This window comes from Hoplias malabaricus, chromosome X2, assembly GCF_029633855.1.
Source record: "Hoplias malabaricus isolate fHopMal1 chromosome X2, fHopMal1.hap1, whole genome shotgun sequence".
Taxonomy (NCBI): domain Eukaryota; kingdom Metazoa; phylum Chordata; class Actinopteri; order Characiformes; family Erythrinidae; genus Hoplias; species Hoplias malabaricus.
This window is the reverse complement of record NC_089819.1, coordinates 16,175,024-16,199,368: the sequence shown is the minus strand read 5'-3', so window position 1 is coordinate 16,199,368 and position 24,345 is coordinate 16,175,024.

Here is a 24,345-nt window from a genome sequence, read left to right as displayed (position 1 = left end):
TTTGATTCCAATTCAAGCAAGTTTGCACTCTGAAATCATATCTCCTTTACAATAAGTGTAGGTCACTTCTCCCCTGCTCCTCCCCTCTCCTCGTCCTGTGGACACACGAGAACGCCACATTGCTGATTGGCTGGATTACTATTTTGCTGTTTGGTCCAAACCACTTTCCCCATTTACAGAGCCAGAGCTAAGTACACACATCAGATGTTTTTTCCAGGACCCAAACAGACTGGAGAGCTGGCAAACGATGAGTAAACATTCTCTAAATTTACAAAACGTGTATTGGATTAGGGCGACATGTGGCACAGCAGGGAGGGACCTGGAGGTTGTGAGTTCGAGTCCCGCTCCGGGTGACTGTCTGTGAGGAGTTTGGTGTGTTCTCCCTGTGTCTGTGTGGGTTTCCTTCGGGTGCTCCGGTTACCTCCCACAGTCCAAAAACACATGTTGGTAGGTGGATTGGCGACTCAAAAGTGTCCATATGTGTAAATGTGTGAGTGTGTGTCGCCCTGTGAAGGACTGGCGCCCTACATTGCACCCAATGATTCCAGGTAGGCTCCGGACTCACCACGACCCTGAATTGGATAAGTGCTTACAGACAATGCATGAATCAATTAATTAATGTATTGGATTAAAACTGTGTACGGAACCTTTAATGCAATGCCATTTTGGTCAAAGGTGCAATGGCCATTTTGTATACATGCTGATTTTTGATGATTAATTCTGAAACACAACCACCACTCAAACCCAGGTTATTTCAAGTAGCTCCATCACCCAACAGAACTCGGTTCCACTGCTCCACAGCCCAGTGCCGGGGAACATTTAACACCCCTCGGCCCACTCTGTGCACTGAGCAGAGGAAAGCTCCAATGTGACATGCGTCATTTCTTGTGTGTGGTTTAACTCCAATATCAGCAACCTCACAGTACCCAAACTCCTATCTATACTGTGCTATCACAAACTTTTGGACCTCCAGTGTAGGTGTGAGAAGACAGGTTTAACTTACATGACCCTGTATCAGTTCGCAGCTGCGATGAAGAAGCCATTAATTTAATCCCTTTAAATAGAGCGTGCGCAGTGGAGAAGTTTTAGCTTCATTATTCTTTCTCACATTGCACTAATAAAGATTTCAAATCCCTGTCCATGCTCGCAAAAGCTTTGAAACAAGTCAGGAGTTCTAATGATGGAGCGGTTCAAAAGGTAACCTTGTGCACATCACCTATCATGGCAGGGGCTGCGGAACAACGCCGAGCTCCACTGAATAAAAATTCCCTGAAAAAAGAAAGGGAAAAAAAAACAGCTGAAGAAAAAGACATGAAATATATAAATAACACAGGCAGGTTCAGGCTGAGTTCACTCAGGGAAGGCCAGCGGTAAGACAGGAGGGAGTGAGAAAGATCTGGAGAGGACAGTGTAAAAAGAGAGGGAATAGAAAGTGTGAGATAAAGAGAGAGAGAAAGAAGGACAGAAAGAGGGGATTAAGACAGAAACAAAGATGGAGAAATAGACTCACCCACTCACCCACCTCGGCCCGTAGGTGTTGCTAAAATGATTAGCTGCCAGCAATCAGCCTGGTGCTGAATCAGCTTTGAACTGGTCAGGGCCGAGTTTATCACATGACCAGCAGCAGCCGCCGGACTGTCAGGTGTGAGCCGCTCGCATAATTCCCCAGAAGAGTGCCAGGAGTTCACAGCAGGCAAATCGGCCCGAGCGCTGACACATAATCGTTTTAGGAAAGAGACAGCGCCTCAGCACTGACTCCATAGTCTTGGGGAGTGTGTGTGTTTACACACACAAACAAACACACCACGTAACAGTAGTGCGGGGTGAGATAGACAGAACCAGGTCAATTTCGGAGGCAAGGCTTAGCCTCTTGTTTCTGACTCGAGGCTCAGCCTGAGTTCATGGCTTTCAGCGGCAGGATTAGCAGGGACAGTGTGTGCTCCTGCTGCTGCTGTGTTTGTGTGTGCCACACACTTCTCAATTAGGATTACTCATACTTCTCCCTTGCTAGCCTCCCACTAACACACTCTTCCCATAGCTGTGAATCTAGCTGCACTAGGGAGAGTTGGTGTTGCTGACAGTTCTGCCTCAATTCCTGCCTCTGATTTCTATCACACTGCTTCATTTATGGCATCACCCCTTAAAGCAGGGCTTTAAACATTGGAACCAACAGCCTCAGGTCCAATTTATGCTTCTGTGTTAACCCTAAGCAATGCGTAGGTCCCGTGTCGATGCAAACACTACGCCGCTGCCTGACCTGAACCTCCTCAGAAATGCTCAACAGTGATTGGTCGGCAGTCGGATGAACATGGATCAAGTTGAGGAGAGATAACTGGGACAAGAACTATGAACCCCTCACTACAGACAGTGCAGACCACAGCAGAAACCAACAGGTTTCCTCAGACATTGGTTTGGACATCATGACACCTTTGGGAATACAAACTAATAATAGTAATAATAATAATATTAATAATAATTAAAACCACTACGAGAAACATGTGCAAAACATGCCACCACTGTCTTTGTTAGCACTCCACTCCTTAAATAGTGCACTACATTGTGTCCTACATAGTGTAGAAGAAGATATTTGCAATTCACCCCTAGTGTTTGAGCAGTGCAATTGCAGTGTGACACAAACACACACAACAGTGTGAAACTTGCGTACGCTGGTTTAGGATCAGGAGCCCAAAATAACCCTAAACGATTTGGAGGTTGGGGTCGAAAGTCATGCTGAGAGCCCTCCCTGAAGCCTCCAGCGATGCCTCTCTGAGTCTATGTCTGATACCTTGGACCTGAATAGAGTATAAAACAAACTCATTCAAGGGCTACAAAGCAACTTGATTTCATCTCATGCGGGCTGGACATTACAGAATATAAGTATAATCATTCATTCATTCATTATCTGTAAGCGCTTATCCAGGTCAGGGACATGGTGGGTCCAGGTGGCTACCTGGAATCATTGGGCGCAAGGCAGGAATACACCCTGGAGGGGGCGCCAGTCCTTCACAGGGCAACACACACTCACACATTCACACCTACGGACACTTTTGAGTCATCAATCCACCTACCAACGTGTGTTTTTGGACTGTGGAAGGAAACCGGAGCACCCGGAGGAAACCCACGCGGACACAGGGAGAACACACCAACTCCTCACAGACAGTCACCCGGAGCGGGAATCGAACCCACAACCTACAGGTCCCTGGAGCTGCGTGACTGCGACACTACCTGCTGCACCACCGTGCCTCCCCTAAGTATAATCAAATACAATTTAATAATTTTTGAAAAAATCACTTACTGTTACTTTAAGATTATCCATGGAATAATAAGTCAGGAGTTTCAGTTGTGTGTTGACCATGATTAGCTCTCCCCAGAGGGTCTACTGGACCGAACAGTGACCCCCACGGTCTGGGTGGAGGTGGAGGTGTCTTGCGCTGTTCAATCAATTTATTTTCTCTCTCTCTCTCTCTCTCTCTCTCTCTCTCTCTCTCTCTCTCTCTCTCTCTCTCATGGTTCTTGGCGGCTTGGCTGTGCTACATTATGTAGACGTTAATAAAACTTTAAAGATGTTCTTCACACTCACCCTAGACCTAGAGAGAGAGAGAGAGAGACTGGTGTAATCAGTGGAAGCCTGTGAAAATGTTCACTTTTTAAGATTAGTAATTGTTTGTTCAGTGAATGTGTGGTCACTGCAGGACACTAGTGTAGAGTAGTGTAGTATGTGTGAGTGTATAGTGTGTGTGTGTGTGTGTGTGTGTGTGTGGCTGGGCTCCGGTCACTCAGTGTAAGTGCTAATGGCTGGATGTCAGCAGCACCTGAGCTCATATGCCTGTTTGTTTGGCACACTGTCACTTTGAATCACCAGCAAGAAGCAGGAATACACACTGGCATAATGCCCTCGGGGGTGTAATAAAGAGTCTCTCTCTCACACACACACACAGTTAACACTGTCCCATCACAATCAGCATGCCACAACCTCTCAGTGCTCATTGGAGGTCATCTCAGAATGACAGCTGTCACAGCTTCCTGATTGCCCCTGCGCGGGAGGGAATTAAAGACAAATAAACCACTGGTAAATGGTGTGTGTGTGTGTGTGTGTCAGAGAGAGAGAGAGAGAGAGAGAGAGAGAGAGAGAGAGTGTGAAAGAGAGAGAGAGAGAGAGAGAGTGTGTGAAAGAGAGAGAGAGAGAGAGAGAGAGAGAGAGAGAAAGAAAGAGAAACAGAGAGAGAGAGAGAGGAGATATTCTGACTGCACTGGTCACTCTATAGACTCTATTTCCTTCCATGACCCTCTCCAGGATGTGTGTGTGTTAGATTTGCTGAAGGCTAAACCCCTGCTGAGAGACAAGTTTGAAAATCAGCTCATTTTTAAAATCTAAAACAAATGTGACAGAGCTGTAGGAATGGGTTAAATTGTGATCATTCATTTTGGAGACTTCTAAGTGGGTGTAGGAGGGGAGAAAGTATCTTCTTTGATTGGTTAAAACTGAAGTGATAAGTCTGTTGGGGTCCCAATTGTTAGGAAATTCTTAGGAAACCCTTTTCCAGTAAATTCCCACAAAAATCCACACAATTGTATCCAATGTTTCTTCTTAAAACAAAGGAATCAGTGAGACATTTGGCCCTTCTCTGCTGCAGTAACAGCCTTTACTCCTCTGTGAAGCATTTACACTACAAACTGGAACACTGCTGTGATGATGTGATGATGAAAACCTGTGAGACGCCAGGCACCGATGTTGGATGACCAGTTTTGGATAACATAAACCACTCCAACTCAAATCTGAGATACTGGATGGAGCTCCATCACTCCACAGATCACAGTTCCACTGCTCCTAAGCCCAGGAGAAGAGATAGCTAATGCTTGGCATGGGCCGTGCTGACTTTAAGCTCACTGGCAGCTGTTTAGAATGTCTCAGTTCATTTCGGGATCTCTGTTCTTACACAGTAGAACACCTGTTTGCACAATGGACGCAGTTTAAAGGCAATGTCTACAGTTGTGGAGAAACACTGTTCTCTCATTTGTTTACATTTAGAAGCGCTGAATCTTTCGAGTGGTTTAAATTTGCAGCACTTTTGGTCTGTATTTACATTCATGCAGCTAGCAGTCTCCCCAGTTTGGAGTCAGTTCTATTGACAGCAAAACTCAGTCATTATTTACCCACCTATGGAGCAGGAATAGAGCAGTATCCTCATCTCGGTTCATGCTTTTCAATGTTTAGAGGTATCTATTTTTGTCTAAACACTTTTCCTGCTGTGAACAGAGAGAGAAACCTAGCATTCCAGCCCATGACCCCATGTTTATTTACTCATTTATAGACACTGGGGCTTCGTAAACACATTAGTCCAGTTTCAAGCAGGCAAACACTCTGCAAAAGGGAACAGCAAATGGTGAGGAAACATCCTCAGAAATATATAAAAAGTGTTTTTTGATTAAAGTCCTAAACATCTTAAAGCACCGTCTACACCAACATTCGAACACGGCAGTGTACACAGCTATCAAAAGATCATTTTATATTAATGCCAGTTGACTATAAACCCCTGAATGAGCATCAGGATTTCCAGAAACAGGCACCTATATCTCTAAAAAGTAGAAGCCTAGATATTCTTTACTTGATACCTTGTGATTAATTGAGCTCTTGTTCACTGGTGGCACCATTTTGTTAAATCCACACAAACTATTACCCACCCAAAGAAGAATTACAGAAACAGTGCTGTAAACTGTTGAGGAAGAATGTTACACTGCCGTTTCAAACCTTTTGGGTATTAGACTTAGGGCTAAGTTTAGAGTTAGATTAGATTTAGAGTTAGGGTTTAGGTCAGGGCTAAGTTCATGAATAAGTCTTATATTTAGAGGCAACATTAAGGCAGATATTTCATTTCGATAGAGATCAGAAACACAGGTGTTCATCCATTTAGGCCCAGGTTCATTTCATGCAAATTGTGCACATGCAAACTGTATTTCATACACAGTTTACAGAGACTGGGAATGGTTTTTTAGAAGATTAGTAAGAATTAACATTGAGACTAGGCTGGAATAAGTGAGAATGATAATCATCACAAAAATTGTCATCATCTGTACGTTCTAAAATCTGCAGTGTGTTAATGCAGCTCTACCCCCGTCCCCATGCATCGTTGAAGAACTCTAACTAAAACAAATAGGAAAAGACACTGAAAATGAGCATTCGCACCTACAATATGCTAAAATATTCATTCTCACTGGTTTAACAAGTCATTTTTCAGTGGCTAGAAATGGTCCAAACTGACTTGCATCACTAACCTACATTAAAAGTTAAGAATTCTTTTTTTTTTGGTGGTAAGTTCCCATAGTTCAGACATGGACAAAACCTCATTTATAAAATCTAATGGATTTGCATATTCAGATCCAATCTATTTATCTTTTTGTACCCCGTCAGACTCCAAACACTTTCACCTCAGCAGCCAGTGACTTACACTGAGAAAGCACAAGTTCAACCTAAAAAAAATCAGTCTGTTCCTCAGCCCTTGCCCAGGACGATTTATCCTCTGAAATAATGTGAATTCAGAACTCGATTCCCACTGCAACTGGTTCAACTCTTCCTTTTAAAATGGATGTCCAAACAGTCCACCCAGCAGCCACCTTGACCCGCTATTAAAGCATCACTTTCTGCAAACTGTCCCCGGGGCGAATTGGCTTAATGCTCAGTTGCGGTGGGATTTCATCAGTGTGGTGTGTTTTTTTTTTTTTTCCTCCAGTGTCTTGCCGTGCAGAGTTACTCAGTGCTGAACACATGTTTCTAAGTATGTTTAGCATGCAGCTCGGGCACTGTGCCATGCCACCGCTCACCCCAGCACAGGGGGTCTGACCGCCACCCCCCTGGGGACAGCAGCGGCGTAATGGTAATTTTAGTGGGAAATCTGCTCCCTGAGAGAAAGGTCATGGTATCTGCATAAGCCTCCTTGAGCCGGGCTTAAAGTCCTGTCGGCCCTCCGGCGTGGAGCAAACACCCTTTCTCGCCTCCGCAAATTCTCCACCCTCACTCCCTCCACAATCAGCCCACCAGCCCAATAGCAGAGGTGTGAGATGAAGGGGGAAGTGGAGGTCATGGGTCAGGTGTGTGTATGTGTGTGTGAGCTGCGATTGCTGTTGCATACAAAGTTTTCACACTTCATGCCTCTCAAGGAAAGGAACCTATAGGCCTCATGTTTCCACATGTGCCATGACCAACAAAACCAACAAAGCACAAACTTAAACACACAGTAGGTGCAGGTTAAACAAAGAATGTATTCTTCTTCTTATTATAATTATTATTAAGATTTTGGCAATTAAATGTTGTATTTAGTGGCCAATAAACAAAAGCTATCATGTTGTGAACTGAATGATTTCGTTTGCTGCAAGAGAGATGCCAATATTTTAGTGTTCACGGTTGATGTGTTTTGAAGATTTCTAGTGCTGCAACCACTCATTGATTATAAAATAGTGGACGTCTCAGCATTCAGTTTTTGATGCAGAGGACCCAACACAGGAGGCATGTTGGGTTCTAAACATTCCAGTCTAGTCACTTCAAAAATAAAATGCTTTTTTAAAAAATTGTATTCATTTTTATATTTATAGATTACAAATAACCTACACACCACAGGGAGCAACCAAGTAGTGCTCACAATAAATGTTGTGCTCCTAATTCTCAACTATTAAACTAGCTGCTGCTTTAAAACCTGACGACTAACACTAGAAACTAAAAATGGTCCGGACTAGCAGAGTGTACAGACAAGGATGTCATCTGTGAGTTACACTAAATAAGAACTAAATAATCTCTCACTGGAAAGCCCTGTGTTTATTTACACTGCACACTGGTCTCGAATGAATGCTATGGAGAGTTGATTCCCACAGAAGGACATATCCTGCTAGGTGCTATTTATCCCAGGCACCTCAGCACCATTTGAACACCTCCCCTCTGCAGCAGGTAGTATAGCTTCCAAATCAGAAAGCCAGCCTTCGCCCAGGACATGGGACACGCTAACGTAAATGTAAAAAGAGCTAAGGGTGGGAGAGTTTTCATCAGAATACTGCAGGTCTACCTCCATAATTTGGAAAATATTTATAAATGTAAGATATGTAATATTTTAAAAAATGCCAACAATGTATGTTGGCAAATACAAAACTGCATTTACTTTATTTATGTTATTTACAACATGTCATTAAATGCCATTAAAAATTTTTTTTTTTTGCAGCACTTAAATATAGCTCTCATTTTGGCAGCTCTCTGTGTTTCTTTATGTGATTAAATAAAGCTAAATTTGAAAAACTAGATTAAGTTTTTAAATGAAAGTAAAATTTAGTAAAACACTGCTGACCTCACATGGCAGAGTAGGGTTTGAGTTCCTTCATGTGCAACCATACCACACCACACCATCTAGATCCCTTGGCCAGAGTTCAACCCAGTCCTTCAGCCATGTCAGACACTCATCTGAATACAACCCACAGAAAACCAGTTCTCAAAGGGGCTATTTTTGTCCATGTTGTGAACTAACTAATATACTAACACCTAGAGGCCTGGATGTAGCAGAGATTCTACACCTGACCTCCCTTAACAAGTGTAAACTGATGAACAATATGAACAAAAGACAATCACTTTCACAGATAGTGTTTGCTACTTTTTGCTGGTAGAAAGTACATATTCTCCTTTAAAGTAAGTGTTCAAGTGGTGAAATTATATATGCGTATGCTCTCTGCAGTTATGTCTTGCGCTTACACACTCATGAGCACACACACACACACACAGTGGGAGCCACAATGCAATTTGACTGTGGTTCAGTAATGAGCCTGTAGGCTGGAGGCTGGCAGATGGGAGAAGTGCCAGTGCCACTGCAAATGTCACTCAGCTGTGGCAAGACGTATTAGAGAGGAACCACTCCTCAAATCATAAGAGTATAAGCATATGTTGTTTATGCTACTTTGTTTGCTTTCTTGACTGGAGCTTTTTTTCATTTCTTTTTTTTTCATACCTTCAGTTTTCTCCTTCTTTATTTGTGATCTCGCTGTGATGTGATGGCTCTTCAGCAGCTGGCTCTGTTAGAGAGAGGAACTGTGGGTAAACTCAGGGACACGAAGCTTCAGACGCTGAGACGGAGTGACTACAGAGCGCTGACGTAGTGTTAGTCTGGGGTGAAGTCAAGGGAAAAAACACACTACATTTGTCTGAACACAGTGTCAGTTTAAGGGTGTTAGAAATTCAAATGCACACTTTACTTCTTCCCCAAATGCAGTCAGCCATGAGGGAGGAATGCTCCTCCGACAGTTCCCCTGTAGTGGGGGATATTACTAAATAGTGTGTGCGCACAGGCCACATCCAAAACTGAGCTTGAATCCATGGAGGTGAGCTCTGAGGAGGCTGGGGAAGAGTTCGGAGGGACCCCTGTCACTCAGCAGCAGAAACAGTCATGGAGGACAGGGAGGAGGTGACAGGGTTTTAAGAGGAGATGGAATGTGGGAATGTGTAGGAAGAGTTTCAGGTTTTTCATTTCCTCTTCTGGGAAGGCTTTACTCTAAAAGTTGGAACATTGCTATGAGGATTGGGTTGCATTCAGCCATAAGAGCAAAAGTGAGTGAGTTGCTCCACAGCCCAATGCTAGTGATGCTTTATTCTGCTCTAGCCAACATCAGGCACTGGGCATGGTGAGCTTTGACTCTTTAGTATGTCTCCAACCTATTGGCAATAACTCTGAACAATAAATAAACACTTCATACATGCTTGAAGGTTAGAGCGCTGAAAGAAACCCCATCTCTGATCAACAGCATCTTATAAAAGACCCAGAATATGTCTCCAGAACGTCTAAGAAGGGTCAGTTCCTCTCTGTCATTGTGAGGGATTTCAGTATTTAAACATTGTAAGTGGGGTTTTCAGCTACGTTTTCAGCAGTCCAGCAATGAGTGGGTTAATGTAACAAAGGCTTATCCCTGAAAGAAGTTTCTGAACAGTTCAGTAAAATCCAACACACTAAGTGAACAGACACAATTCAGTAACGCAACAGACAATGTACAGAGTATTTAAGTTCCACCGAGCAAGCGCTCCAGAAAGAGAGATCGACAGAAAGAGAGCAGGAGGGGGAGTGAAAGAAGGAGATAACTATTAATTTCCCCTAGATCACTTCATTACTTAATCATTCATACTTGAAGAGAGCAGTCCTGTTTAACAAGAGCTTGTTTAATTACAGAGAAACATATGTGCTCCTATTTGGCAAGAGCCACCCACAGGAAAGCTAGCGAGAGGGAGGGAATGACGGAGAGGAAGGGAGGGGAGGCCCACACAGCTTAGGCTAGCGTCACGAAGAGCGACAGATTTAAGAGCCGTGATGACGGAGGGGGTTGGGCCCATCTTAAACTCTGTTTTCATAATAAAAATAGTGTCAGCCTTAATTTCCCCCTCTGAAGCCATTTAGCAGGGGAGTGTTTTGAAGCCGTACAGAAGGCTGCCACGAAACGTGATCCCGGGAGCATTAGCCATATTTTCAAACATGTGGGAATGCTTTCGTTCCGACATAAAAGCCCGCCCGGGTCCCCAGAGGTCCGAGCAACGTCCAAACGATGTTCGTTTTGACAAGTCTCGGCGCTGTTTTGTACAGCATTAACCCCGGCGACTTTGAAGCCATTGCTCTGTGGCAAGGGGATAGACCTTGTAAAGGTCAATAACTCCGCTGATTACGGCGCCGTTCATGAGTGGTGGTCTCCAGTCCCCCCCCAACCCCTGCCCAGTTTTCAGCATCTTAACCCAAATGAGGACTGTGAAGGTGTGAGAGACTTGAACCCTACTTGAACCTTACCTATTAAGTGCTTGAAGTATGGCCACATCATCGGCGTGTGTTCTTTGGCTTTGCGGGGTCTTATATCAATGCTACGCAGGTTCCTCCGGTTCCTTGGGTCATCAGCTCATCCATTGTGGGAAAGGGAGGCTAATAGGGGATGGTTTTTCAAGAAATCACCGAGACAATGTCCTGACTGATGGGAACATACCTGTTAACAATACCATTGTTCTTCTACAGTTCCAGAACCAAGACGTCTAATCTCGATTTCCATGTAGTTCAGCCTCGGAACCCTGCAGAGATAAGACATCCCATGCATACAGGCGACAAAAAAGGGATCGCCTGCCTCTATCTTGTCTACGAAAATAAGCCAGGGACAATTCAATAAAGCACACAGAGTGAAACATTCCTAGGTAAAGGGAAAAGTCAATGGGCGCAAGATCAATGGGACACTTGTAATGGATGGCGATGGATCGGCCACTTTAATATTACACCAGGTGGGTCAGGAATTACAATACCTCCACCGAATAAACGTTAACCTATAATCCCTTAACTAAGAGCTGCCTTATTGTTTGCCTCCCCCTCCACCCCAACATCGATCCTCCTTTATCGAAGGCTCAGACACTGCAGGATCAGGTTGACCTCCACTAATTTGAACCACCATGAAGGCATCTATTTGTAATTAGAATCACTCACAGTCATATTCCATCATCACTCACACAGACAGGCTCTGATTTGATTTTTCCACATCTCTCTTTTATTTGTTATTTATTTATTTATTTATTTTTTATTTTTTTTTGCAGAGGCGACGTTGCAGGCTTGACCCCGACCCTTGCTCTCGACCTCTAACCCTTGACCCTGACACATCTGACCAGTCGCCACTCTGGGGGGCTGCAAATTAATAGAAGGGCCGTGGCTTGTTAATTGTCGAAGAGATCGGCTAACTGATTCATCACTGCAGTCATGGCCATTGCTTCAGCCTGACCCCTCTGAGATCCCACTGGGCATCTGTAAGCAACCCCAGCTGTGCTTGGGCCTATAGCTGACCACCCTCCTCCCCATGTCGAAGGCGTAATTATTCAGTATCGGCCTCCTTATTAATCAAGTCGATGCCCCGCATTTTAAATGGAAATTGCGGGATTAATACGAGCATTCATTTTGTCTGGGGAAGAAAACGTGATGGCTTTAGCTCCGCTAATCGAATTGGAATAAAAAAAAAAGAGGGGAGAATCTTATTGAATTACAGAGATGTAAAGTAACACACACACACACACACACACACACACACACACACAGGATGCTACAGCCATTGAGGTTGAGATCAGCTTTGTTGTCAGTATTGTCTGTATTGGTAATGAATAAGTCATCCTGCATTTGAAAGTGATGCAAATGACACCAAAGCCAAATCCTGACTTTTCAATAGAAGGAAAACAACACAGTGTTAATGCAACAAGATTCCCATCCTAGTCCTTTTGAACCATTTCTATTGGTTCACTAATAAAGCCTGCAGTTTTCAAATGAAGGCAACATTGCTATATGAAATAAATGGCAACAATGCCTACTTGTTTTCCAATGGTTGGCGTCTGCAGCCAAATAAACTCAGAGCAAGTTGAAGTCAAGTGGTTGCTCTAAACCCACAGCATGCTAATTTCTCCATCGTCTGATCCCTGGCGTAAACAACAGCAACAAAGTGGGACAGCACATTGAAAGGTTTCCATATTCCGGGCTCTAGAATTCTATTTGGAGCGGGTGAAATCAGATGTCAGAGTCAGACAGGGCGCTCGGCGGGCTTGCAGGTGTCGCAATAAATAAACAGTCTCATTGCATTATGCAGCCAGTGATTGATTAGATTATGAACAGGTGGGCATGCATAACATCAATGATTTTCTCATTGTTCACCCCTGACAGCTCCGCCCCCCATCCCAACTCGCTTTTACAAACCTGACACTCTCTAAAACACACACACATACACACACACACGGAACGCAGATTGACGGACAGATCAGATCGGACACAGCTGACAGCGGAGCGTGCAGTCCTATCTGGTATTTGGAGGTGCTGTTTGTTCAAAATGACAAGGATGCAAAGCGCTCTCTACATACGAGTTGCCTCTAGTGCTGGGAGATGGGCGATAGTGGGGGCTGCCAGCTCCACAAATCCAACGCTCCGATTACCATCAGGTCGGGCCGGGGTGCTTTCTCAAAGCCTGTCATTTCCTGTCATTTGTTTGTCAAGTGAGGACAGGCCAACCCTGGCGCTGCTGGTGTCTGTTCGAAGGAGACGCGCACGCAGCATCGCATCGCCTCCATCCTCCCGCACACCTTGCCCTCCCTCAGGTAGTTTTCCTGCATCTGACATGCTCTTTGACACTTTGACAGAGTTTAGATGGGGAGGAGATGCCAAACACAGACAGGATTAGGAAACACGCAGCATGCGGGGGATCTTGTCTGCTGTTGTTTCCTGTGATAGGCCGGTCCTGGACTTGTTGGAAAAAGAGCTGCTTTCACAATAAAAACGCTTGCTGGTTATTTTAACATTTCTGTTGTTCCACAGAACTGCTCTTAGACGTTAGTCTTGGACATTTGTGGACAGCTGTCCGACAGTTCTTCTGGGAGTTTTTTCTTTCTTTCTTTCTTGGCTTTAGTGACAGTGTCTGCTCTCTCGAGAAGGTTTTACCAAAGTTGTTGGGAAATGTCTGGGGAATAAAAAAAAAAAAACAGTTCTACTCAAAGAGCATTCCACAGATTAGGTAATGTTGTGGAATGATTAGTCCTGGATCAAAAAAGTCAATCCATCTCTACAGATTCCAAAGCTGGGGGGCTTTTACTCCTCCAGTAAATACTTGGCATTGAGCATGATGACCTTTAGCTCATGTACAGGAGGTTGGATGCTCTGGACATTATTCAAGATGTGCAGAACTGAATGTTCTCCCGTCCACAAAGGTAGAATCCTTTAACTGCAGAAGTCACTGAATAAAACGGCCATTTACAAGCATTAGGACATAATGTAGATGCATGGCTTCAAGATGCATGTAACGTATTTGGAGCATTCAGAAGCTCTGCCTTCCAAACATTGCAAGGTTAGAGTTTGCTTTTTTTACACTACATTGCAAAACATTCACTCACCCATCCAAATCATTGCATTAATGTGTTCCCATCACTTCTATGGCCACAGGTGTATAAAACCAAGCACCTAGACTTGCGGACAGCTTCTACAAACATTCCTGCATGGTACGGTGATAGGATGCCACCTGTGCAACAAGTCCAAGTGAAATTTCCTCACTACTAAATATTCCACTATCAACTGTCAGTGGTATTATAACAAAGTGGAAGCTATTGGGAACAACAGCAACTCGGCCACAAAGTGGTAGGCCACGCAAATGAGCAGTGTCTGCAGATGCTGAGGTGCATAGTGCGCAATGGTCACCAACTTTCTGAAATGTAACTCTTTTCATGCTTTTGTTTTCTTTTTAATGTTCTTAGGTCTTTCCACCATCCTCACCAGGGATGGAGAGATGGAACATCAAAGCTGGGGATGGAGGTGGGAGAGAAGAAGCTGGGGCATGTGAACATGAATGCCACCTGTTGCTGATTGGCTGAATCGCATGTTTGTACTCAAACCAAGGCATTTTCTTTATTTTACATTTACCTAGCCAGGGCTCATTAAAATCATGTGCAGCATCTTTAACATCATTTATCACAAAGCAAAATAAGCAACATGCAAAGGAGGGTCAGATGGGGTCGGAATTAAGAGTTGCTAGAAGACTTACGCTCACATTTGTGGACAGAGGTTCGTATTAGAGAACCACTGAATGATAAGTGCCATCACTGCTCTGTAAAGCAGGCCTGGATAGGAGGAGGAGCTGTGTTTACATTTGGCTAAAAACGTCTGAAAGTGCAGTTTGCCAGTTGTTTAAGAGCACAGAGGAGACGGCCAAATTAAACTGGCAGGGGAGAAAAAAATGACAACATCCTCCAAATCTGCCGCTGCCTAAGAATGCAGCCTGTGAAAGTTCACGTTGACAAACGTGGGAATCCTTTGGTTTGTTGTCGGTGGAAACTCTGAGATGAGGATATCTAAAGAAAATGGATGAGTGTTTGGAGATGTTTTGGCCTGCTTGAAACAGTCTTCCCATAGTTTGGGGCTGATAAACAGTTATCTCAGCTTCGTCGTCACATCAATCATGCCTCATTGTGTTTAGACACTGACCCGCTTGAGCAGTTGCGCTGGAGTAAATTGTGTATCTGCGAGACAAATGAAGGATGCGCCGCATTGAGAGAATCTGATTCTCATTTGTGTAGAATAGCTGGCATGTGTTGCAGGCATACTGTAGCGGCGTCCGTGTGATAGAAGGCAGAGCCCATATGCTCATCAAGGTTACACCGATGACACCCGCCTCAACACACTCCATGGCAACGGCTTCTACACCGCTTGCATTCTTAATAGCAAACTTGGCTTGTGTAAACACTGACCTTGAAGAGGAGATGAGATGGCTCGGGGAAAGTGTAACCTTGATCACATGTAGGTCAGGCATTTCCTCCCTTCGCACTGAATCCAGCATGTTTCCGTTGGGCAGCCTCCTTTTCAGCTGTTTTTATTGGCCTACTGTATTTTCAATGGCACTGAAATGGAAAAAACTGAAATGATAAAACTCTCACCCACATTAAAATACACAAAGAGCAGGTAATAACAGTGGAACCATACAATGGAAAAGGCCAGGATGAGGTCGACTTCCAGGAAAGTGCTCCCTGGAAAGTTCCATTTGCGTTGAAGTGTAATTTAGGATGTGCAGCAAATTTATTTTGACATTGTTTTTGAGAGTTGAGCATAATTTTAAGGCTTTTTTTAAATGTCTGTGGAGGAAAAAAAAAAATAAAAAGCCCATATCAGAAGACTTCCCACGATATTTCCAACAAAACACAAACTCACTCCTAAACCCTGGAGATGCTAGAGCAGCCCCGACGCCTTCTCCCCTGATGAATGATGTCATTAATGTCAGGCTATCAGTGGACATGAGCGAGGAGACGCCAGGCCTAGCAACACACTCCCGACCAGGAAAAAAAAAAGGACAGAAAGGAGAGAGTGTGTGTGTGTGTGTGTGTGTGTGTGTGTGTGTGTGTGTGAGAGAGAGAAACAAATAGTTTTGATTAAAGTCAAGGACATTCCGTACGACTCTTTAGTCGAAAGGCATTCATCATGGCTGATGTTGATCCTCCCTCCTCTGTCCACTCCACTCTTCCGGGATGGCAGCAGAGAGAGGCTTGCGCTAACAGAGATATAGCACAGGGCTTATGTGGTCAGTCAGCACGTAGTCCATGCCAGGCCAATTGGAATATATGAATCCCAAGTGAGTTTACGGACGATAGCTTTGGCTTTCTTAACTAATGTGCTCTCTACTGCTGTTTAACCCTTTAACGCAAAGGTAAACTTTAATCTCTAAGACTCATATCCTACGGTTCCCTTTCATCCACGTCCTACTTTTCTAGTAACCTCACTTGGGTTGTAGTCAACAAAAACAATTATAACTCTATATAAATCTATAATTCTAGGCGATTATTTTCGTTTTTGTTAGGGTTAGCTAACTCAGTTAATTATGAACACATTCTTAAATATACGTCCATTGTAATAAAAAAACTAGAACGTTAAGGGGGGCAGGGTTACAAAACCAAACAGTACTTGACATTAAGATTCATAATAGAAAGGTTTGTTGTTGTTTTTGCTTTAACTAACCACTGTAATCAGTGGCACACTCCAGGGAAAGAATATCCAAAAAGAAAGGGTGCCAGAAAAATAAAACATAAAAAGCAATGATACATCTGAATCAAACCATCCTTTCAGAGTTGATTTCTATAGGCTGTCAAGGCAGTCATGGAAACCCTTGCCATGAGGCTCCAGTCTCCAGTTTTTGTGCTGTTGTTAAGGCCTGAGGAGGTTTAGAAATCTGCAGTTATTGAGTCAGTAGAGCACTGGTGACTTTTATGCAGTGTACCTCAGCAGTGTAAATTTACATGGTCTGCAATTTTTTGGCCGAGTTGCTGTGGTTCCTAAAAAAATCCTATATATAGGAGGGAAGAAATTCCATGAACTGAATTTACTATCTAATACTAATACTGGCATCCTATTACAGCACCACATCTGAATTAAATGGGTTCTTTAGAATCACTCATTCTTTCACAAATGTTTGTAAAGGCAGACTGCAAGGCTAGAAGCTTGATTTTTTTTTTTTACACTTGTGGCAATGGGACTGAATGAGACACTTGAATTCAAGTTGGTAGCAGCACCCCCACACTTTTTGTCCTTTCGACCTTTGATTGGCTACCATGTACTGTGGAGTTTAAACAATCTTTTTGACTTCAGCAGGAACTTAAGTTGGAAAGGTTTATATATCATCTCTGTCCAAAGAATACCATGTATCTCCAAAATAATAACTTTACAGAAGGAGGAGAAAAACCTTCTAAACTTTCACTGGAAGTCAGTGTAAAAAGATATTATGCCGTACCTTTGGAGCATTTCTATTGGTCCTTTTATCATGATATTTTCACCCAATGTGAAGCTTCTGTGTTCAAATGATAAACAAAAATAGGGATTCACATTTTTCTTTGGACAGGGACGATATGTAAATACTCAGGCTCCACCATTCTGCATTCAACAATAAAGAGAGTACCACACTTCTATACCGTGATAGAAAACTGCAGGGCTAAAGATGGTCCATGAACTCACTGTAGGTGGTAAAAAGAGAGGTTCTGTAAATGCCACACTGAGTTATCTCCAGCACTATGCAGCTGATCTCTTTCCAATTTAACTGACAGTGTTCAGAAGCGGTAATTGACAGCGATGATGTACCTGCACCTTTCTGTAATAACATCCAGCAATGTTGTGACAGCACTGTTATGCAAGCTGTCATCGACTTGGCAAAAACCTGCTCTAATAGCTTTATGGCAGTCTTTCTATTACCAAAAATAGACGGCGAAGTTCTTCCTTACCGAGGGGTTTAGTGAATAGTGGAGTAGTGGCAAATTATGCCCCTTTCCCCTCCACTTTTCATCATGCAGGGAATGATAAGTACTGTGAGTGTGTACTGAGAAAATATTGCTATTAACACTCTTGCTCTCTTTCTCTCTCTCACTCACTCACTCACTCTCTGTGTAATGCGCACACACACACACACACACACACACACACACACACACACACACACATATTACCCAAGCCACACTGGGTAGCAATAGCTTTCCATGTCGTGCTGAGTAATATTACCCGTGGAGAATCATAAAGGAGATAGTCCAAATTGAAATTCTGTCATAGTTTACAGAGGTCTAATCCAAACATCTGTTCTAATGACGGGGGATTTGCAGAGGATCTGCGAGTCTATGGGAAAAGCAGGGCACTTCACTCAGCTTGCAAAGTTTGATGTAAGAGCCAAAAGCTTCCTCCTAATGTAAGCAAGCTTCCTGCGAGGCTGCAAGGGCTAGAGCCGCTCTCGACTACCACTCAACCTTTCAAACAAAAGGCCACAAGTCAAGATTAACCATAACACAATCGTCCATGAATAAAGAAAAAATATACACATGCCCTAAGAGGACTGGCAGGCTAAAAGCAGCTAATGGGCAACAAGGACCCAGCATGTGTCACAAGCTACGGCAGGGGGGTGGGGGGGGGAGCATAATATCTTGTGCACACATCATAGATTCTGGTGTTTACCGAACCATATCTAGTGCAAAGCACATCTCAGCTGCATAGTGCTGGGCGATATGACCACAAATCAACATCACAATTAATTAAAGTTTTTACCTTGACTACGATTAACACAATTTTGTTTCTGTTTATTGCCTTTAACTGTTCATTGACTGTAAATATGCTCAACTACTAAATGGGATACAACTGGGATATTGTTTTCTAATACTGCTGGGAGCTTGTCCATCTCTTTTTGAACCATGCACTGATCATATCTGGTGATGTGATTGTGCTTTAAGTGTTGTAACAGACACAGTATGCTCGGATGGCCTCTGTGTTTATGTTCTCCTCCATGTTGCTTCCATGTGGCAGAATCACATGACTACCTGCATGTGGTTTTAAAAGGGGCTGTACATGAACACAGAATGGGTGGCATATTAACAGAATTAACAACAACAACAAAAGAGTAAATATAGACAAGATCATGTTGATTAGAAACTCTAAATGTTTAATTGCCATTGTACCCTGATGTTATTAAAAGCATTTGACATCCGAGTACATAAAACCCTGCTCGGATACTGATTTCCTAATATGGGCATAAGCCCATTTGATGATGTCATGACTACAAATATACAAACTGTCCATACGTGATATACAAACTGTCCATAATATGATTTCTACTTTCTTTCTTTCTTTCCTTTTCTTTCCTCCAGCATCACAGAGGGAAGGGGAAGTGTGTGATTTTAATCAGACGAGCTTAAAGACTTTTCCCACTGTATCACATCCTCCAGATGTGCAGGCCAGACTGGAAGAGGTTATTACTCCAAAGCAGCCGAGGCTGACCGAGAGTCAAGTGGGAGATTATTGGGCCGCACTCAGTGCTGCTCCTAAACACCCAGTGAGCTCAAATATTTTGACAGTCATAAGAGATGCAGAATGGATCAGTTACTATGCAAAAGCAAAGCGGTGGTGGTTTTGTGTGTGCGCGAGTGTGTGAGAAAGAGAGAGACAGAGGCTGGGAGAACTTGGCTTGTGGTCTGGGTCTGAAAATCTTTTATGAAAGAAAGGAAAGGATTTACAACCCAATTACGACCCTGCCATTAAATTTAATTATGATCCTTTAGCGGTGGTGCAGCAATATGGGAAATACAGGCAGATGCTAATATTCAATATTTTGCAGATACATATCTGTCAAAGTTGATGCATATATATTTAGAAGTTACTGAATGAATCTGGTATTTTCTTAAAAATGTCATAAGCATTTGATATTTTTCACAGAGTACAGATTCCATCACTGGATTCTACAATATACTCAGCATCTGGAGTTCCCCTACGTTTTCTACAAAAAAAACTTGCTTAGAGCCAGAGTCAAAAATCATTATAATTAGAATCTCTTTATTGACCAATCCGTGCAGTGAAACACACATTTACCCACACTAGTGAACACTAGGAGGCAGTGAGCACAAATGCCCGGAGCGGTGGTGCCTTTCTGAAGGGCACTTCAGTCATGACCTGTGAGCTCTGGGGATTGAATCGGCAACCTTCTGGTTACAAGCCCAGTTCCCTAACACCCAAGCCAAGGCTGCCCCCTACCAGGCCATGGTATTGTCCTATAGGGATATATAACGATCACTGAGCAACCAACCGATAATCCATCCTCGATAACTGCTTTGTCCTGATCAGGGTTGTGGAGTGTCTGGGGCCTACCTGAAATCATTGGCCACAAAACAGAACATCATCCTGGACAGGGCACTAGTCCCTGCTTTATTTCACAGACAATGCACATAAATTATTCATTTAATTTAGTTTCACTTTTAGTTCTACATTTTTAATTCTTACTAAATTTGAATTGTCCATGAAAAATCTTTGTGAGGTGCTAGATAAACAATGCTTTTTAGTTTTAATCATGTTTAAGTAATTTATCATTCTTATGACTAATTATCTTAATCATATGTTTATGTTTTATCTCTATTCTCTCATATCCATTATCTGTGTGTTTTCTGATTTGTAAAGCACTTTCAATGACCGCAGTGCTTGATAGGTGCTATATAAATAAACTTGGAAAGTGGAACAACCAGAACCCCCAGATCTTGCACTCTTAAAAATAAAGGTGTTATGAAAGATTCTTTGAGAAATGCCATAGAAATGCCATCGGTTCCACAAAGAACCATTTTTCTTATACACTTAAATGCACAAAGAAGATTTTAAAACCATTAAAAGGTTCCTCACACTCACATCTCAACCTGGTTCTTTATGGAACCACAAAGTAGTTCTTCAATGGAACCTTTTGTAGAACCATTATTTTTAAGAGTGTGAAACTGTGCTGCCCCCTGATGATTAACAATTATAAAATATTTGTATTTGTATTTGTATAATTTGATTATAGAGTGATTGCATGTATGAGAATGATGGGCTCTTTGGTGTGTTTTTTTTTTTTTGACACCCTGATGATCCCAGTGACATTAAAAAGGTTATGTATAGAAATGCACAGGTACAGGTCACAACTCCCTGTGGAATCCAAAGCCACTGGTCACACTGAGTAGAATATGTGCGTTTTACACAGACACAGTAATATCAGTACACTTTACTTCTTTCTGCCGTATGTACAATCTATTTCTCAAGTTCATTCAGGAAAAGGAGGTAAGAAAATTCAGTGTTTTCTACACTGACACATTTGGTTAACGATTTGTTGACAGGCGTACATCAGTTTCACTGACAGTAATGAATGGCACGCAGCTCGAGAAATAATAGACTTGTCTTTAGACGTGCGAGCGTCATTTATAACCTCAGCAGACATCAGGCGGAGAACAGATTGTGATACTAGCGCTAACAAACACACTTTATTTCAACTTCCAATTCCAGGATTCCAGGCAAGGTGCTGGTACAAGCTGAAAGAGGACCTGATAGAAACTAATCTCACTGATTTGCACCAGGAATGGAAATGAAGGTGTGCTGGAACTGATCACATGCCCAAATGCATGACGACTGCTATTTTTAATAACACATGGCAGTGTAATCGCACGTTAAATCAATACATTGAGTGAATAGTAATCATTGTAAATGTTTGAATGTTGCTTTAAATACAATATGTATTGATACAAGTGTGGAGGGAGAAAATGACCCACCCCTGACCTCACTAATCTGCTCACAAATCTTTTTCTGCATTAAAATCACACTTAACCTATTGAGAAAATACAGTAACCTCAGTTCAGAGAGGCTAATGTTAGGGGTGGGCTGCATTTTCAAATTAGGTGGAACTGAAACATCAACAAAATTTGCTTATACTGCCAACATAACATGACCTACCATATGCGCAATACAATGAATAACCTACAAACTATCTTGTTTAAAAAAAAATGATATAATGAGTATAAACCACAGAGCTGTTGTCCATACAGTACGTTTAAAAAGTATTGGAATAGAGAAAATAAGGCCAATTGCTAACAAATTGCGGCTTTTAGCTGTGTGTATTAATGCATGTGAATCGTATTCCAAGGGTTCAGTCACTGGTCCTGCCTCAGCCATTCAATACCAGGAGTCTTTTAGAGTACACATGGCCTCACTGTTTTGGGTGGGTAGGGTGAGTAGGATGTGCCAGTCTACCTGATCTGAGGGCTAGCCTGAGCAAGCTTCTTTTGGCTGACATGACTGATATGGGCAGTTTGCATTCGCCCCAAGTGCACTGACATGTCCGGGAAACACAGCAGTTGAAAATGAAGGACACTCTCCCGCCCCCTCATTTGGTGCTTTTCCACCGCATGGGTCCAGCTCTACACGACTCGACATGGCTCGGCACGCTTAAAGCTTGTTGCTTTTCCATTGGCAGAGCTCCTCCGCGAAATGGAGCCGGTGACGTTGAAAAACCCTGTCTCTAACAGGAATCACTGGCTTTGAAAACCACAACAGAAGCAGCGTTAGGTGCTGTTTACACATTGTGTATTTGTGTGTTGTTTTTTGGACTGGACTTGGTTCCACGCCCCAGTTCTCACAGATCAGTTTTACTTGTTGCACGTTCAGCTCTCACTGGAAACTGTGTCTGCCAGGGTTTACACATCACCATTTAGTACCTACTCTGCATGGTTAGAACCCGGAGTGAGCTGGAACTGAAAACATACATGGTTCCAGGGACCAGGACCAGATTTGGCCGGTGGAAAAGCAAAAGACCCGTGCAGAGGCGAGTAGAGTCGTGTAGATCCCATGCAGTGGAAAAAGCTCTAATTGTGTAAATGTGTTTAGTGGAAGTCTGAATCAGAGCTGAAGATGATCCAGGTAAATCTTCTCTGTAGTCCAGTGTGCTTTAATTCCTCACTGTGATCTCCCATTACCCACTAAACCACATCCTCTCCTACGACTTACAGCAACATTACAGAGCATCAGCTGCAGCCCTCATCAACAGAAGAATTTTTCATCATAACTGCATTTCTTAATAAACACACGAGAAGCTTTATCTGAGGCTGTGTGTGAATAATGAAGGTAGTATGTGTCTGAGCGGGTGGTGGGGGGCTCTGTATGAGGGGTGGGGTAAGAGAAAGACGCAGCCCAAATCAAACAGAATATGAACTAAGTCATTTGACAGTCTATAGGTCACATGCTCTTTTGACTTCTGACAGCTTGATGGATTGCTTTGAGAGCGAGCGGAGGAAGGAAGAAAAAAAAGCAATGCTTTCATTTGAAGAAAAAGAGAAATATTTCAAATGTAAATGCATTAATATTCATAAGCTTCAGGAGGAATAAGTGTCTTGTGTTTTGTGGGAGAGAGTAACTAATCCAGACGATCGAGAGGCACGAGGTCTGATGCAGAGCGAAAGAGAGAAAAACCACAAACTGGAACTCCGAACTCCGCTCTGGTGGTCCTTATATCACTTTAATCGATAATAAAACAGAAGATACAGCGGGGAGTAAAGGGACCCCACCAAATCCAACAATACGCTTGTTGACACACTTAACATCATTCATCACTTTCAAGAATACTGAGAAGCTTGTTTAAAAAACAGATTTATTCACTTTGTTAATACCCCACACACATCCTAGAAAAAGCTGAGAACCTTGGAAAACCTGGAATTTTAAAGATCAGTTTTCCAGTCATGGATAATATTTGGGGGGTTGGGGAAACAAAAAAATAAAAAGGTTGGGCCATTAAGTTTGTATGGAAGCCCATTTCGACCATATTAAATTGTAATAAAAAATATAAAAGCACCATTTTTAATAATATGTAAGTTACTACCTAGATATTTCAAGATATTTCATTATTTTTTAGATAGAATCATTATTTTGAGATAGTATCTCAGTATACTGACTTAATATCTCATGAGATATTAAGTCAATATATTGAGATACTATTTCATGAGATACTAAGTCAATATACTGAGATAGTATCTCAATATACTGACTCAGCATTGATTAAAAGCTGTGTTTTTTGTTTATCTTTTCTTGTTTCAAAACTTCTCCTTCTCCCAAATCCCAACTGTATTGAATCCTCACTCCAGAGGATGCCACTTCACTGCTCCACAGTACAGTGCTGGAGGACTTTATACCCCTAGAGCCAATCATTAGGCATAATGACCCGAGGCTCATGTGCAGCCGCCCCACTGTGCCTTATAATTTTGTTTCAAGCTTTTCTATAAAGATCATACAAACTGTCCAAAAAGGTTTGAGTTGTGCCAGCTGTAGTATGAGGTACAGGCAACTCGCTATAATCCACAGTTTAAACAGCAGCTTCCCACAGTTTTGGGTTGTTTCTTTAACGTGTCGTTAGACATTCAACTCAAAAGAAGATTTAAAAGGTGAATGAGGATCTGACTTCCATTCATATCTTTCAGAACACTGCTAACAAACCTCAGCACACAAAGCCTCTCTGACCTGACACCACTTATAAACACAGTGCTATCAGCGCAGAGGA